At 32.8% G+C, this 17,546-nt stretch overlaps 1 pseudogene; it reads right to left on the bottom strand.

The window, feature by feature from the left end:
• Positions 1 to 5,362: 5,362 nt before the first annotated feature.
• LOC133779743 (uncharacterized) lies at positions 5,363 to 15,746 on the bottom strand (annotated as a pseudogene).
• Between the last annotated feature and the right edge of the window lie 1,800 nt (positions 15,747 to 17,546).

The raw sequence follows: 17,546 nt of genomic DNA on the forward strand, positions 1-17,546 counted from the left end.
TCGAAGAGGAATCAATATGTAGAGATAAACTTGTTGATGGGTCTAATGGAGAGACTTCCAAAGAAAATGCTGTGTCACATCCAAAACATCCCAAAAACAAAAGGAAAAAAGGTAACGACAAACCTTTGCGTCCAAAAACCAACCCAAAGAAGTTTAAGGGCGAGAAAGGTCCTTGCTTTGTGTGTGGGAAAAAGGGTCACTATTCTAGAGAGTGTAGGCATAGAAAAGACCAACAAAGACCTAAGGTTAACGCAACTCAAGAGGAAAACATAGTTGCCACCCTTAGTGAGGTGAATGCGGGCCAAGGCAAGGTGAAAGGGTGGTGGTATGATACATGTGTCGTCGTCCATGTCACCTATGACAAATCATTATTCAAGACCTTTGAAGAGTCAAAGGGCAACCATGAGATTCAAGTGGGAAAAGAGGGAAAATCCAAGGTACTTGGCAAAGGTACCATTGAAGTGTTTTTCACCTCCGGCAAGAAAGTTACATTAGTGAATGTACTTTATGTTCCCGAAATGAGTAGAAACTTGGTAAGTGGTGATTTGCTTGGCAAGCCCGGCATTAAAACCGTTTTTGAGTCCGGTAAACTTATACTTACCAAATCAAATGTATTTTTGGGAAAATGGTACTCTTGTGAGGGTATGGTTAAATTGTGCACCAATGATGTAACTTTCAATGTTATCAATAAAAATGCTAATTCCGCCTATATTGTTGAGTATGATTCCTTATTTTTGTGGCATCTTAGGCTATCGCATATAGGTTTTTCAACCATGAAAAGAGTAGTTAAATGTGGTATGATTGCATGCAATATTAAAAACTTTGGTAAATGTGAAACATGTGTTAAGGAAAAGATGATAAAGAAACCATTTCCTAGTGTAGAAAGATCATCTAATTTACTAGATTTAATCCATAGTGATCTTTGTGAATTAAATGGTGTTTTAACTAGAGGTGGTAAAAGGTATTTTCTTACTTTTATAGATGATTTTAGTAGATATACCTATGTGTTTATTTTAAAGCATAAAGATGAAACTTTTGATGGTTTTAAATTGTATAAATTAGAAGTTGAAAATCAACTAAATAAAAAGCCTAAGGTGCTAAGAAGTGATAGAGGAGGAGAGTACTTCTCAAATGAATTCAATACATTTTGTGAAGAAAATGGTATAATTCATGAGTGCACTGCACCTTATACACCACAATACAATGGTGTTGCCGAAAGGAAAAATATGACTTATCTAGAGATGATAAATTATATGTTGGTGTTTTCTAAGTTGAACTTCAACTTATGGGGTGAAGCACTTTTAACCACTTGTCACATTCTTAATCGAATACTGATGAAGAAAAATGAGATATCTCCATATGAGTTATGGAAATGAAGAAAAGCCAACATTGGGTACTTCAAAGTGTGGGGGTGTCTTGCATATTGCAAGAAAAACGAACCTAATAGAACAAATTTAGGTTCAAGAGCCATAAAGTGTGCTTTTGTTGGTTATGCCAACAATAGTGAAGCTTATAGGAATTTTTTGATTGGTTATGCCAACAATAGTGAAGTCTAATATTGTGATTGAATCTAGAGAAGTTGAATTTTTTGAGAATATGTTATGTGACAACAATTCTCAAGCTTCAACATCTCTAAAGGAGAATTTTTGTTACATGAGAACAGTTCTCAAGCTTCTACATCCAAAATTGATTCTCAAGAGGAGAACTCTCAAAAAGATGTAAAGCAACCCTTTGAACCTAGAAGAAGTCAAAGGCTTAAAAATCATAAAACTCTAGTAGTGGATGAGATAGATTCTCAACGAATTTCATTCTACATGGTAGAAGGAAATAGAGAGGAAGTTATTAGGAAAATTCCTATTGTACTTCTCGTTGAGGATGATCCTAAGACTTATAGAGAAGCTATGCAATCGAGAGATAGTGCATTTTTAAAAGAAGCCATCAATGATGAGACAGATTCCATTCTTTCCAATAACACTTGGGAATTGGTAGAGCTCCCACCGGGCTCTAATCCAATTGGGTGTAAGTGGGTATTTAGGAGAAAATACCACACTGACGGCACTATCCAAACGCTTAAAGCTAGATTAGTAGCTAAAGGGTTTAGGCAAAAAGAGGGTATCGATTATTTCGATACCTATGCGTCTGTTGCAAGAACAACTTCTATAAGAATTTTGTTTGCTTTAGCTTCTATACACAACTTGTATGTTCATCAAATGGATGTCAAAACGACATTTCTTAATGGTGACCTCAATGAGGAGGTCTATATGGAACAACCCGAAGGGTTTGTCCTACCAAAATATGAACATAAAGTATGAAGACTTGTAAAATCCTTATATGGATTGAAACAAGCTCCGAAGCAATGGCATGAGAAATTTGATCAAGCCATCATGTCAAATGGGTTTAGACATAACAATGGAGAAAATTGTTTGTATTCCAAAACTTTTAAGGGTATGTGATCATTGTTTGCTTATATTTTGATGACATGCTTATTCTAAGTAATAGCATGAAAGGGATAGAAGAAACGAAGAGGTTTCTATCATCCACCTTCAAGATGAAAGATCTTGGAGAAGTTGATACCACACTTGGTATCAAAGTAAAGAAACATAGTGGGGGTTTTGCGTTAGGGCAAGCCCACTATGTTGAGAAAGTATTGAACAAATTTAACCATCTCAAGGTTAAAGATGCCAATACTCCATTCGATATAGTGTAAAACTAGAGAAGAATGAAGGAAGAGCGGTGGCTCAATAGGAGTACGCTAGTGCTATAGGGAGTCTAATGTACGCTGCCTAATGTACTAGACTTGATATAGCATTTACGGTAAGTAAACTTAATAGGTTTACAAGTAATCCAGGTGTGGATCACTAGATGGAAATTGGAAGAGTCCTAGGTTATCTCCAGAAAACCAAAGGACTAAGCTTTTACTACTCCAAATTTTCTTCAATTTTAGAAGGATATACAGATGCAAGTTGGATATCCAATCTTGGGGACAACTTGTCCACAACTGGTTGGGTATTTACACTTGGTTGAGGTGCAATTTCATGAGGTTCCAAGAAACAAACCTGTATATCTCATTCCACTATGGAAGCAGAGTTTATAGCTCTAGCTGCTACCGGTAAAGAGGTCGAATGGTTAAGGGATATGTTGATAGAGATTCCCCTAATTAAAGAGAATGTATCTAACTATATCGATACATTGTGATAACCAAGCGACATTGGCTAGAGCATACAGCAGAGTGTATAATGGGAAGTCTAGAAATATTAGTCTAAGACATGGATATGTAAGAGAATTGATTCAAAGAGGAGTCATCTCAATATCCTATGTGAGAACAAGTGAAAATCTGGCGAATCCTTTCACTAAGCGACTAACGAGGGATTTAGTGGCTGCATCATCTCGAGGGATTGGACTTAAACTCCCTAAAGAGGTTCACGATGGATGGTAACCTATCGTAACACTAGTTATTCAACTAGTGTTAGGTTCAATAGGTAACAACAAGTCAATCAAGTGAATATTAGTTGTACTCAAAACAAGTCCCATCTGAGATATTGAGTACTTGTGTGTTACCAAGTTGAGGGTTAAAACCGAAAGCTTTTTTAATAGAATTCAGTCTTGTGAAGACAGGTATTTTTGGTAACAAAATACTGTAAGAATTCTACCTATATGGACCTAGGGGTGGTGCCGCCTCTCATGAGAATTGAGAGTATTCTCAAGAACGTCCATGAATGGAAATTGCACATGGCCATTAACGGTGCAAAGCGAGACATAGAGGTCTGAAGTGAACATCGCAAAGGTGTGTGTGTTATCACCGATTTGTTATCATGAAAATATTGCTCAATGCCTAGTGCAACCAAATTTTCAACAAATTTTGTGATAATTACACTATAGTAAAGTTCAAGTTGAAAAACACTTTGCTTTATGCACTAATGCAATGACTCCTATAAGAGAGAGTTCTTATTTAATCAAGTGGGGGATATGTTATATTTTAAAATATAATGATTGATTAAATAAGTGTTACAATAGATAACTATTTAATCTAGTTGGGGAATGTTATATTATTTTATAATATAATGTTTTAGATTAAATAATTGTGACAAAGAGTATCACATATTGTAACTTATAATAGAGAGTTACAATATTTAGATATATGAGATATACCCAAATAATGTAACATATTTGGTGTTACAAATTTGTAACTTCCAAATATTACCCTTTATTGTGTAAATTTGGTGTTACACAATATTGAGATTAATTTCATAAAGCCATATGTGAAATGGATGTTAGAGATATGATTTTAACCTCAATAATGTGTTTTGGGGGTTACAAAATCATTTGGGAGGGTTTGGAACCGTTTGGAAAAATAACATATTTTTAAGTGCTGAAAATGGTAAGTGGCCACGACCATTGAATGTTGGTGGCCGCGGCCTATGGGACAGAGAGTAGTGGCCGCAGCCACTAATATCTCTGGCTGCGACCACAGGCCAAAACTAACCATTTTTTCAGTTTTTTCAATCTTTGTTGAACGGCTCAAAAAACCCAAATAACTCCCAAATCTCATTTTTAATTCCATATTAATCCAATTAAACATTGGTAACAACCATGGGAGTTGGTGGAATTTAAAATTCAAAGGGTGTCTCTAAACTCTATAAATAGGAGCCTATAGCTCACTTGAAAGACACAACATTTTCTATCCATTAGAGCACTTGGCTAGAAACACCTTGAGGCTTGATAATTCCAGAAAGCATTTCCAATATCTTAGAGACATCCCTTAGTGCTTGAGTTAGGGGGAAATAAGCTTTTGGACAAAGGTTTTAACTACAAGAAAAAATGCTTTTAATAACACCAAAAATGTGTTATCAAAACATACCATAACACTTTTTGATGTGTTAAGACCGACTATGTTATCGTAGGTCAGGGTACTTTACATAACACTTTATCATTGTTATACTGATGTGTTATTATACTGTCAATGATAACACACTTTCTGTATTATTTTAATAAATAGATAAGTGTTTAATTATATTATTTATAGTCGATTATATAACACATTTCAATACTTATAAATTTGTGTTATATTACACTTTAGTATAACACATTTTTTGTGTTATGCTACACTTTAGTATAACACATTATTTGTGTTATATAATGAAGTTTCCATAACAAAATTCTTTACATAAAAAGTGTTATTGTAATAGATATTATAACACAATTTTCTTATTATTTTAATATTTAAATAAATTTAAATTCTCATTATATATTCATTTATATAAAACTAATTTATTCTATTATATTTTAATTTTTTTTTATATAATTAAAATTAGCTTTCTAATATATACTAGCATCATCAAATGAACTTAATTTTCAAATAACAAAAAGTAAAAACATTCAACATTGTATTAACAATCCACAAATTAGTTTAAAACATTCAACACTGTCATCTACAACAAAATGTTCTTTAAGTATTCAAGTAGTCTTAAATATTCAACATATTGAAAAGTTACTACTTTCAGCACAAAATATTCTACAGCTGCCCAACACAAAGCCTTCAAAATTAAGTATCATTTTCTATTTCGCTTGTCACATCTGCAAAATAAACAAAGAAATATTTTATTGTTATTATCTAACATCACAAATTACTTCAAGAAAAATTCTATGGAAATTATTTTCAAAAGAGGACACCACATACAAAATAATGAATTCACAATATTTTGATCCTAAATTATTATAAATTCAATCTTTATCAACATAGCTCAAGAAAAATTAAAATTTAAGCATGTCATGATGTTGAAAACATCTTCTCCAATATAAAATATCATCCAACAATGCCTACATGAATGCAAGCATCATCTTAAGTCCAACCATTCAGCAAGGAAAGTAGATATAGCATGGTGTTGTGTCTATCAAGAAATCAAAATGATCTATTTTTATTGCCTAAACCGATTAAAGTTCCAACTGCAGCTTTTAAAGCAAAAATAAACAAGAACTCAACTTCCGATGACACACATTATATGCAAGTACCAAAAGATTTTGGAGGAAAATAGGATATCAAACCTTATGATCTGTCATTGTGAAAAAATAAATAATAAGGAACTAATTGCTACTATTTATAGAACTTAAGGGCTCGATAGCTTTTTTTTAAGGGCTGAATTGTGAAACATTAAGAAATTCATTATGCATTTAGAGTGATTAAGCAAACTTTGCCAAAACGAAACAAAAACAGATGCAGTGTCATCTGTTCTTGGCTGCTTTTACAACAGTACTAAAACATTGTGCACCACACACACAAATAATCATAGCAGAGAATAGTGATTATTAATAGGGTCCTACAGAATATATTTCAGTTAACAGTTAAAAGAGCAAAGAAAATGACGTCGTGGTGGATATGAAAACTAAGAATAATAAGAAGAAAAATATATTCTTCAATGCTTGAAGCTTTGAACTATGAACTTATAATGTCTCTTGTGTGGTGTTTCTTGAATCTGTGAGCTAAAATGAGAATTCATAACCAAACAAAATCTGAAATGCCTTATCAAAATGTTTGACAAACACAAATCTTTAGTTAAGAAGAGGAAGGAAATTAGTATGTAAAACTATTACCTTTTTCATCAGTCTCTTTTTTCCATGTATATACCAAAGTGAGCAATGAGCAGCTTCCATTTCCTTTATCTAACCATCTGTTTCTAGTGTAAGTAACTGGAAAGAAGATAGAGACCATAAATCCAAACGACATAATCAACACTGATATTTTATGCATAAGAAATGCCCTGTGAAAAATAATAAAACAAAAGAAAACAGGAAACATGTATAGACTCACAATTACAATAACAATACCTTTTTGTCCCTTTCATTGGCATGTGCCCATCCAGAATATTTTAAAGTACTATGATTGATGGATGTTGATTTTTCAACAAATTTCTCCTCTGGTAGAGGCTCCCACCTACTTTTTGTTCGTCTACTTGGACTTCTCTGTAACTTATTTTCCAAAGAAACAAGAGTCAAAGTCTGTACAATGCTGCAATATAAAATATATCTCATGGATCAGTTGAAAATACACTGGAATCTGAGACTGAGTAAATAATAACTCTACATTAACCCCACATTAACAACCCAAAATCTAACCAATAGGTTGGCTTATGTTGCCATCAATATAGAACAGAACTACACATAGAATGGATATCTATCTATTAAGGGGAAATAAAAACACAAATGCCTTTAAGGTTATACACATGTAAGACTAGATTAGATTGAGATCAATGTCCTACCACATAACAAATTCCTTTCAACTTTACCAATAAACATCACTTAACTTGTTATGTTGACAGGAGTAGTTTTAATTACATAGGAATATATGATACAAGAAATGTTTGAATGTATAAATCCACCCCAAAACAACAGGTCAAGCACATATATTATAACGAAAATTTATCACGACTTGTGTAGAATCCCAAAATGTCCCATATATAAATAGGGAGGAAGAGAGTAGTGAAAGTAGATATATAAATAGAGAGAGAGAGAGAGATACCCATGCTTTACACCCTTGCTGAGAGAAACATGTATTTTGGTGATTCAAACTTATAGACAAAATAATGATGGCCACATACTAGTAGTATATACAATAGAAGAAGCCAATACAACATGCCAACTCATATATACATATATTGCAAGGGAACAATACTTGGAAAAAAAAAAGTATTGGAGTATACTGTGGAATCAGTAATAGAAGAAATTGAAGAAACAACATGAAAGAAGAACTTCGAAAGATAATCAGAAAATCAACAAAAAAATGCAATACTATATGTATATGTCATCCACCAATCAATAGAAATTGAAAATAAAATCACAAAGATCAATCCCAGCTTACTTTTGAGAAAAATTGACCCACTTTGGATAATTCAAATCACCTTTCTTCATTTCAATATCACTTTCTCCTGAGTTCTTTGGTCCCTCAGCTTTGCACTTCAGGCAGTGGATATTTCTAGCAAAATTGGTAAAATTGCATCTGTAGCACATCAAAAGGGAATCAACCATGAGTTTAGGCAAAAACAAAAGTGAAAAAGGGACCTTAAGAAATAGAAAAATTGAAGAAACTATAATTATGGCACATCAAAAGGGCATCCATTCCAAGATTGAATTAAATATATACAAAAACTATAAATAGGATCATACTGTGTGAATTGTAAAACAGGGGTAAAAAAAAAGGTTGAAAGAATGTATAAAAGGGGTAGTTTAACTCGGCAGTATCCGTGCTATAAACAGCCATGACTTCAACAAACACTTTCTTATATTTAACTTTCAGCATTCAGCATAATTTTCCATTATAAGGACATGCCTTATCATATTTATATAGTGGACATTTCCATTATAAGTTATAAATGCATATAATATATGAACAATAAATCATCAAAGACAATGCTGCCCTAACCCCTAATTTGGGACAAAAAAACAAAATTGGAAATAAAACTTAAGAAAAGAAAAAAAAAGACATGGCCAAAAAGAAAGAGATCTTTGGGGCATAGAAGACAAAAAAGAGTTAGTTCATAGTTATCAATAGATTATTTAATATATTGTTATGAAAGTGGTGAGAAGAAGAAAGTGGAGAGGATACACAATGGAAAGAAGCGACAAGAAAGAAAGGTAGGTGTGGGCAGAAGAGTAGATAGAAAATTGTACGATTGAGCACTTTTAGGGAAAATTTGCAGTAATGAAAATAAAACTTACTTTAAAACTTGAATGAAAGTGTAATATCCTTCAACTTAATTATACTTAATCTAATATTCTCTACTTAATTTAGATGCTATAGAAAAAACAGGGGCAGTATTTATAAATAGAAGAAAATATGCAGTTGGACATTAGAATGCTTTGTTTGCTCCATTGTTTCTAAAAAATAAATCCAAGAAAAGGTGCTCACACTTGTTGAGTCATTTTCACAAACTTGATACCTTATTGCTAACATAGATTAGTCTATGCACATTGAGCAAAAAATAGTAGACTAAATATCATGTGAATATATATCTTCATCTTCAAAGAGTTTTACTAAAGAATGTTTAAAATATAAATTTATCTTGAATACTTTCTACTCAAGCATTCTGTAACCAAGAAAAGTTTCTTGATTTGTATTATTGCTTCATTAAAATTCCAATAACTAACATATATTGTATAGGATATGTCTAACAAAACAGGAAAAATGACATCTCTATATATCATTAGTAAAAAATAATGCATATAAACACATAAAATTCAAGCATGGTGATTGTAAACTACCATAAACAAAACCAATAAATACCCTGAACTATTAAAAAAGAAAGTAATCACTATAGATTACTTGGACAAAATAAAGATGAAACAATTAAAGAAAGTAATCATTATAGATTACTTGGACAAAGAAAGATGAAACAATTAGAGATAGTAATCACGCCTGAAGTGCATTATTCTTAATACTGGGTATAAGAGAGTCAACTAATCCAAAACTAATCAAAGAATAGACTTAAGTATTATTGGCCCATATAGCAAGAATAAATCCTATAACAAGTTCAACATGTGTTTTTTGTTGCATTTCACCAAAGAGAAAAATTCGGTTAAATCATCCATACGACATTAAGTCATCTAAGCATAATAAGAACCATGAAATCATTATCACATATCAGTCAGGTTATCAATTCATCACAAAAAATTAACTTTAAATGAGTAGAGGGTGAAACTAGACATGCCCAAGCCTTTATAATTAGTACTCCACATGCATATCATAATAGCTTAAACCAAACCACAAAAGGCAACATCAAACAAGAAGTTGTTTTCAAATCACAACATGCATAAGAGCACTCTCCCATTCCCTTAGTGCATCATGGTATTCTCCATTCTTTTAAAACATAAATTCATTATGCATAAAGAAATACAATATATATATTAATATATATGTATATGTATAAATATATATTAAAAACTAATAGAGACACCTTGTTCACAAGAATATCCTTTTACTTATCAAGGAAGACCTCTGTCTCTTCAACAGCTCTCAAAACCTCAAAAAACACCTTATGCTCTTGTGAGTTGGGTGCTACATAGAAAACATGACCAATCTAATTATCTAAACTTTTCTGTCAAAGTACGCAAAATAATAACTAAAGCAAAGACCAGCCTAAAGGAGTTTTTAAATCAGATTGTACTGTCTTGTTTTTAAAGGAAAATATTCAAGTCAAATCAAAATAACTTAGCCAAGTAATTCTTGTAAATTGAAAAACAGAGTAATTCTTGTAAACATAAAAGAAAAGTTGAGCAAAAACATAAATTTTGAGGCATCCAAAATCAGGAACAATCTTAAATGATGAAAACTTGGTTCGATCAATTCAAATGCAAACCTAGTTTAGTTTTTTTAATGCAAATACATAAAAAAAGGACCCGAAAAAAGAAGTTTCAAAAACAGAGAAATCTAATTCATTTGAATTCTTACATGAAGACATATTTCACAGGTTGTATTCCCTTTCTTGTTACACCATTTCTGTATACAATCTAGATGAGCAAAATAAAAGTTTTTGAACAAGAAAAGCAAAAAAAGATTAGAATTAGACAGTTCCAGAGCAAGAACAAGGAGCTTCCAAACACACCCAAAAGGGAAGTCCATAACTAAACATAGTTGAATACATCAAAAACCCACATATTATATAATTTGCAACAATATTAATGGCATTTTCATTCAGTAAAATATATATATATGCGCATATATATTAAATGCACTAACATATATATCATTGAGATTGTATCTTCTATGACCATTGTAAAGAACCCCGACTCATTCAAATAAAGTTAGTTCAACATATCATTAAAGCCTACCCCAAAACAATTAGAAACAAAAAGACTAAAATACAAAAAAAAAACACATCATATTGGGAAAAAGGAATTACCAGTAACCTCCACCTTCGTCCTAGACATTGTGAAAACTTGAAATCTCTTCCCACCATAGTCGATAACCTCAGCCATAACCCAAGCTAAAATCTTGTCTTTGATCCAAACCCAATTAGTTAGTGGCTACCATTTTAGAATCTGATTTTTAAATTAAAAACAACACTTGAATCTCTTGATATTCATTTCAAGCACAAATGTTGTTACTTATTTTTCAAAGATAATATTAATAAAAAAACACAAAAATATGGGTTGGAAAGATCTCACCTCAATCCTCTTTTTCCATGCCAACGATTCCTAATGTACGTGTGTTTATGTGTGTGTGAGTGAGTGTGTGTATGTATATATATAGAGAGAGATAGAGAAAGAGAGAGAGGTATAGACTAAGATAATTACTAAAAAGGCTTGAATAGAGAAGTGTTTATTGAACTAGAGACTATTAAATGGATAGAAAATAGTAGGATCAAGAAGAAGGCTCCTCAATCAAGAAGAAGAATCTTACTTTATAGATTGCAATTTGTACTATGGATCAAAATTGAAAACAGCAGCTAAAAAATTGAAAATAGTAGCTAAAAAATTCATCTTTTTTTTTACAAATAAATTTCATTAAAGTTACTGTTGAGAACTCTAAGTATTGATTTAATTCTGCATAAGACTCCCCATTTCGTATATCACAATCAACATGACTAGAGTGCACATATTTAATCAAATGTACTCTGTACTTTTCACACTTATGTTTATTTAGACATCACACGAACAAAGACAGCCAGAAATTGAATACCTTGTCACCCCATGATTCAAGAAACTATGTATGTCTCAATGTCTTCAGTTAGGTAAAATCAAGAAAATTAAAGGAGAAACTATATAATGAGAAGTAAAATCATGTTAATTTCAAGGAGAAGCTATACATGACCCTGGAATTTTCGTAGTATTAAAACAAAAGTGACCTTCCAATTTGAAATTCAAGTTATAAATGCTAACCCAAATGTTGAAAAACAAAATCATATTTACAAATTAAAAAAATAAGGCTTGCTCTCTAATAAAAAATCAGTTCTATTCATACTAGTCTCAAGAATTACATGCTATAAAGTCTATTGTTTACTTGGTAAATTATTTTATTTTGAAAAATAGACCAATCATAAACTAAGGAAAGTGATAGAAGTCAAAGATAAATTAATCCTTTATCATAAAAGAATGTAAAGAAGAAAGAAGGAAAAAAGTTAGTTCATCTAATTCTCTTTAAAGACTTATTACAAACAGTTTCAGGGTTTAATCTAATATTTTGTATCCATTCATGATAAGCACCCAATTAAAGAATAAACTACATTTATACAAAGAAAAAAGAAAAAGGAAAAAGACTCACATCTGGAACAACAATCTGAGCATCAGAGTTCTCATTCAGTGGGGCATTAGATGAAAAGCTTCGATTTCCAGCGCTAGCAATGAACTGTGGCTGCTCAGAATTCGAACCTGTCACTGACATTTTCCCTCTTTCTCAACTTTACTTGCACTTACAAGGCTGGAACTGTCAGAAGGAAATGAAAACTAATCAAAACTCCATTTTTATGTGATAGAAATTACAACGCAAGAATTAATAAGAAAGATAGAAAAAAAAACTTCAAAAATCATGAATTTTGAGTTAAAACGATAAGGACATATCAACATATAATAAATAAATATGTATATATATATGTGTGTGTGTGATTTTACTCTATTATGTGCTTAAAACCCAGATAACAAGAAAACTAAAATTAAATTTGGGCATTTTTTTTCATTCAAAGCAATGGCTTAATACCCAGATAGGACAAACTCATAAATTCCAAAAAAAGACTTTATCAGTCACTTTTTCTGTACAGAATGAAATTTCATTTACTGAGACTGTCAAGCAAGAACACAAAATCAAAAAGAAAAAAATATATAAAAGCCATCCATAAGAGTGCCAATGTAGAACTTAAAACAATGATTACCATGTAAAGGCAAACTAATTGAATACTTTTCACACATCTAAATTCAAAGGGAGATAGGGGCATTGGTAAGAAGATTAAATGCTTTAATTCAATGGACCATTCATATACCAAACCACATTGGAACATTAAGAGGTTTAAGTTCTTGTTTAGAGTTTCAAAATCATGTCTTGTAACTCATCTTGCAAGGAATTAATATATCCAAATGATTAAACAACTGAACTTTTTGCAGGTGATTTCATTTCTAACATTTCTTTTAGGTGGTTTTCGAAGAGAAACATATGGAAATTAACTATGGACAATTTAAGTTTTTCCTACTATCTAGAGACAGTGTAATAAGGAAGATATTAAAGGACATATCTTGAATCAGGTTGAAATAGTGGTCAGATTTGCCTTTTCTCTGAGATGCCAACACTGAAGCAAAGCTTTAATCATCAGGTGGGAAATCCTCATCTGAGGCATTCTCAAAAAGGGAACCCAAAGTTTTCCTCAAAATGCTGAAAGTTTTGTCGTCCTGAATCCAAATAGGAATGCTAATTAGAACTGGCAGTAAGAGACCCAAATGGCTTAAGCTCAGAAAACCTGAAGTTTATGATTAGTAATTTAGTATATACCTGAGTTTTCCTTTTCAGAGACTCCTCCAATCGAGTAATTTTATCTCCGCAAGCTTTCTCATGTTCTGACATCATACTCTTTTCTTTCTTCCCTGATGTCATTTATTTACAACAAGACTACTGTAATTACATTTCTCTACAAGAGAATGAAAAGAGTAGTGCCCTTTAAACTTACTCATTTGTTCATATCGCTTTAAAAGCCTTTCCTTCTCTTCTTCAGACTTGGAAATGGTATCTGACACCAGAAAATGAATCTATTTACCTTATTATTGTCACTAATCTTACCCATATATCATGTTGGTAAGTAAGAAAATATAGAATAAGAACTAACTAATGTATTAGAACATGAGCCAGTACAATTTCATAAACAAAATTTAAAGAGTTCAATCCAAATCACATGTCCATTTTTTTGTCTCCGTAATCATTGAATGCAGAACATATCATGTTTTGAATTCAAATACCAAATGTGGAATTTAATTTAAATTTAAATAAGAGAGAATACCTTTCAACGCTGTAAATGGGTCGCTTTTTCCTTGCAAAATTGCTGATAAAGTGTTTGGAACTTGGAAGTTTTCTTTTTCAAACAGTTCTCAAACTACAAATACGAAAAACACGTGATCAAGAGGTCAAAAAAATTGCAATACACTAACAACAAATAATGAAATCGAAATTTTCATACTCAGACCTCTTCTGAGCTCTTCGAAAGTGCTTTAGAAAAACCTTGTCTGTGGACATAACAACTATTTGAATCAAACTAGAAAAACACATTTCGACTTCAATGTGGATATTATTTATAGATGATCATACCTATCTTTGTCAAATTTGGACTTCAATTCATCAATCATAGACTTAATCTCAGCAGCCACACTATCATCGCAATAAAAAACTAACTAGCAAATTAGAAACCAGACCAGAATTTCATTCATAATCACGAATTAATTATTCGATCATAGAGTGTGTTAAAAGATCAGAATAACCTTGAAATGGTCTCTTTGTTCTTCTTCTGGCCATCCTTATGAGCTTTCTCTCTGATTTGTTGAAGCGCAGAAACGATGCCTTTGATATCGCTAAGTACAAACAATCAAAGCACCATTAAGGGGAGGCGCGCCTGGGCTTGTGGAATCTAGGTCCTCGCTTGGTGCACACTCGAGGCTCTACAGCAGAACAGGTGCAGAATCGTGCCTGGTGGTGGCCCGCGAATGGAAAATCGCACTGGGTCGAAGGCACGCAGAGGTGGGCTCGCACCTGGGGTCACTTGGTTCGGGGGTTGGGTTCACGGGTGCCTGAGATTTGGAGCTTGGCTCGGAGAAAAAGGGTTGTGAGGATGGTGGTTAGGTGGTCGGAGCTGAGGATGATGGTGGTTACGAGAGTGGCGGCTAGGGTGAAGGGAAGAGAAAAAGACGAGAATAAGAAGGAGAAAGAGATGATGGTGGTTACGGGAGTTGGTTTGTTTTTTTTTTTATATATTTTATTTCTATTACTTTAACACTTTTTTTTACATAGTATATATTATAATACATTTTCAAAGGACTTATAATTATGTGTTGTGGAAAGTAGTTTTTGGTGTAGTGTTTAAACCTTGTTCAAGTTGGTGATCCCCAACCCTGTTCACTTAGGTTGTGTAAGTGAGAATTTACTTTTGTTTCCGTTCTTACATTTTATTCTATTACTTTCTTCTTATTCTTTTGTTCTATTTACTTGTAACTTTTGTTTAGAGTTGTAATCTTCCTTTCTTTTGTTTCAAACACCTTTATTTTACTTGTAATCTTTTGTTTAGAGTTATATTCTCACTATTCTCTTCTTCTTCATCATCATCTTCTTCCTTTTCTTTGTTTATTTGTAATTTTTAGTTATAGAGTTGTAACTTTATTTAATCAATCAATATTTATTTGTAATATTATTACATAGAGTTGTATTGTCTTACCATTTCCATTGAGGCAATCTATTTTTTCCTAACATATACTGCTTCTTCAAGATGCCCATTGAGAAAGGCATTGTTGATGTATATTTGTCTTACATCCCAACCTTTTGAAACCACAATTGTGAGAATAATTCGAACAATTGAAGACTTAATGACAGGACTAAAGGTCTCACCGAAATTGATTCCAGTTCTTTGATGGAATCCTTTGGAAAGTAGTCTCTCTTTGTACCATTGGAAACCACAATCTGAATTTCTCTTGGTTTTGAAAATCCATTTGCTGCTAACAATGTTTATTCTAGGTGTTTTGGGAAGCAAACGCCAAGTTCCATTCTTCCGTAAGGAATGAAACCCATTTGTCATTGCTTGTTTTCAACCACTGTGATTTATTTCTTCTGTTACAGTATTTGGTTCTTGATCAATAGGCTCCCAAATGTCTTGTGTAGTGTACACTTTCGGCTTGAATATTTCAGCATTGGCCCGAGTGATCATTGGGTGGCATGTAGCAATTTTTGCGGTCTCTTGGTTGCTGGAACTCTCGGTTGTGTGCACTTGTTGTTCAACTTGTTGCATCTGATCTACACCATGCTCATTAGTGGCATCAAAATTGAAAAACAACTTATACTTTTGAGTTTACCTGACTACTGCTTGTGGTTGAAGTACGTAAGTTGGGTGATTCTTCAAAGGAGGTCTCATGATGACTTTTATAAGCTTGAGTTTCAGCAGATTTTTATGGTTGCAAGACAGAAGAGCGTCGAGAATTGATGAATACTGACCATGAGGGAACTTCAAATGTGATATGTTGCTTAGGTTGGTAAATATTTAGAAACCCTAACTTGAAAGAGATCTCTAAATTGTTGAAAATCACATTCCTAGAGATATAAATTCTACCATTTAAGCTGAGACACTTATACCCTTTGTGAGCTTCACTATATCCTAGGTTCACTTAATGGAATGGTGTGAAAATTTATGTAACTCGTATGGTCGTATGAAAGGGAAGCATATGGAGCCAAAATCTTTGAGAAATATGTAATAAGGTTCCTTGGAATGGAGAATTTCAAATGGTGATTTACAATTCAGAATTGGAGTGAGTATCCTATTTATTAAAGAGACTGAGGTAACAAAAGCATCCCACCAATATTTTAATGGCATGCTAGCTTGAGCTAAGAGAGTGAGTCCCATTTCAACTATGCGACGGTGCTTCCTTTCTGCTCGTCCATTTTGGGCTAAAATTTGAGGGCAGATTTAACTTTCAATGGATTGTTCCATGTATACCTACTATAGTTGTGTACAAAGTGAAATCGATTGTTGGTATTAGACATGACATAGGCTGGTCCCCATACATCTGTATGGACTAATTCAAGAGGAAATTATGCTCGATTTTTAGAAAGAATGAAAGGTGAAGTATGGGATTTTCCAAGCTGACAAGCATCACGAAAAGACTCATTTTCATTGCTAGATAAGTTTACATTGATGGAATTTAAACTTGTTGCAAAACACAGTTTGAAGGATGGCCTAATCTCTTATGCCAAACTTCTTTGTTGGAATTTAAAGAATTGACTGAGTCAAAACTAAAGCTAAACCAGTGATAAATCTCTTGGATTGATGCTTTGTCTAAGAAGAAACTGGGTAAGAAGACTCTAGAGTGGAAGCTGGTTTGTCAAGCTATTAAATTTATCTATAAGTCTCCATTGAAGCACCACCTTCCTTGTTTCCTTGTCATTCACAAAACAACAGCCAAAGAAAAACTCAATAAATACATTGTTCTCAGATATGAGCTTTGAAACACTAGTTAAGTTCTTTGTAATGTTGGGCACATGTAACATATCTTTATAGAGTTGAGAGAAAACCAGTACCAATATGATCTATACAAAGTCTATTTCCATCAATAACAACCAACTTGTCCTTACCATTATACTCGGTTTTGTGGGGCATAGTTCCCATATCTACAGTAATATGGTTGTTTGCGCCACTATCGATAAACCAAGAATCATTTTGACCATTTCCGGAGTGGCTAAAATGGATGAGAAATTCTGTTTGGAATGTTGTCTCTAGGAGAGGATCCCATATAGGACTTATCAAATCTATTAAAGCAAACTGCTGCTGAGTTTCCATACTTGCTGCACACTTTACAAGTTGGTTTGAGGAGGTAGAATGACCAAC

Source organism: Humulus lupulus, chromosome 5 (assembly GCF_963169125.1).
Source record: "Humulus lupulus chromosome 5, drHumLupu1.1, whole genome shotgun sequence".
In the NCBI taxonomy this organism is placed as follows: Eukaryota; Viridiplantae; Streptophyta; class Magnoliopsida; order Rosales; family Cannabaceae; genus Humulus; species Humulus lupulus.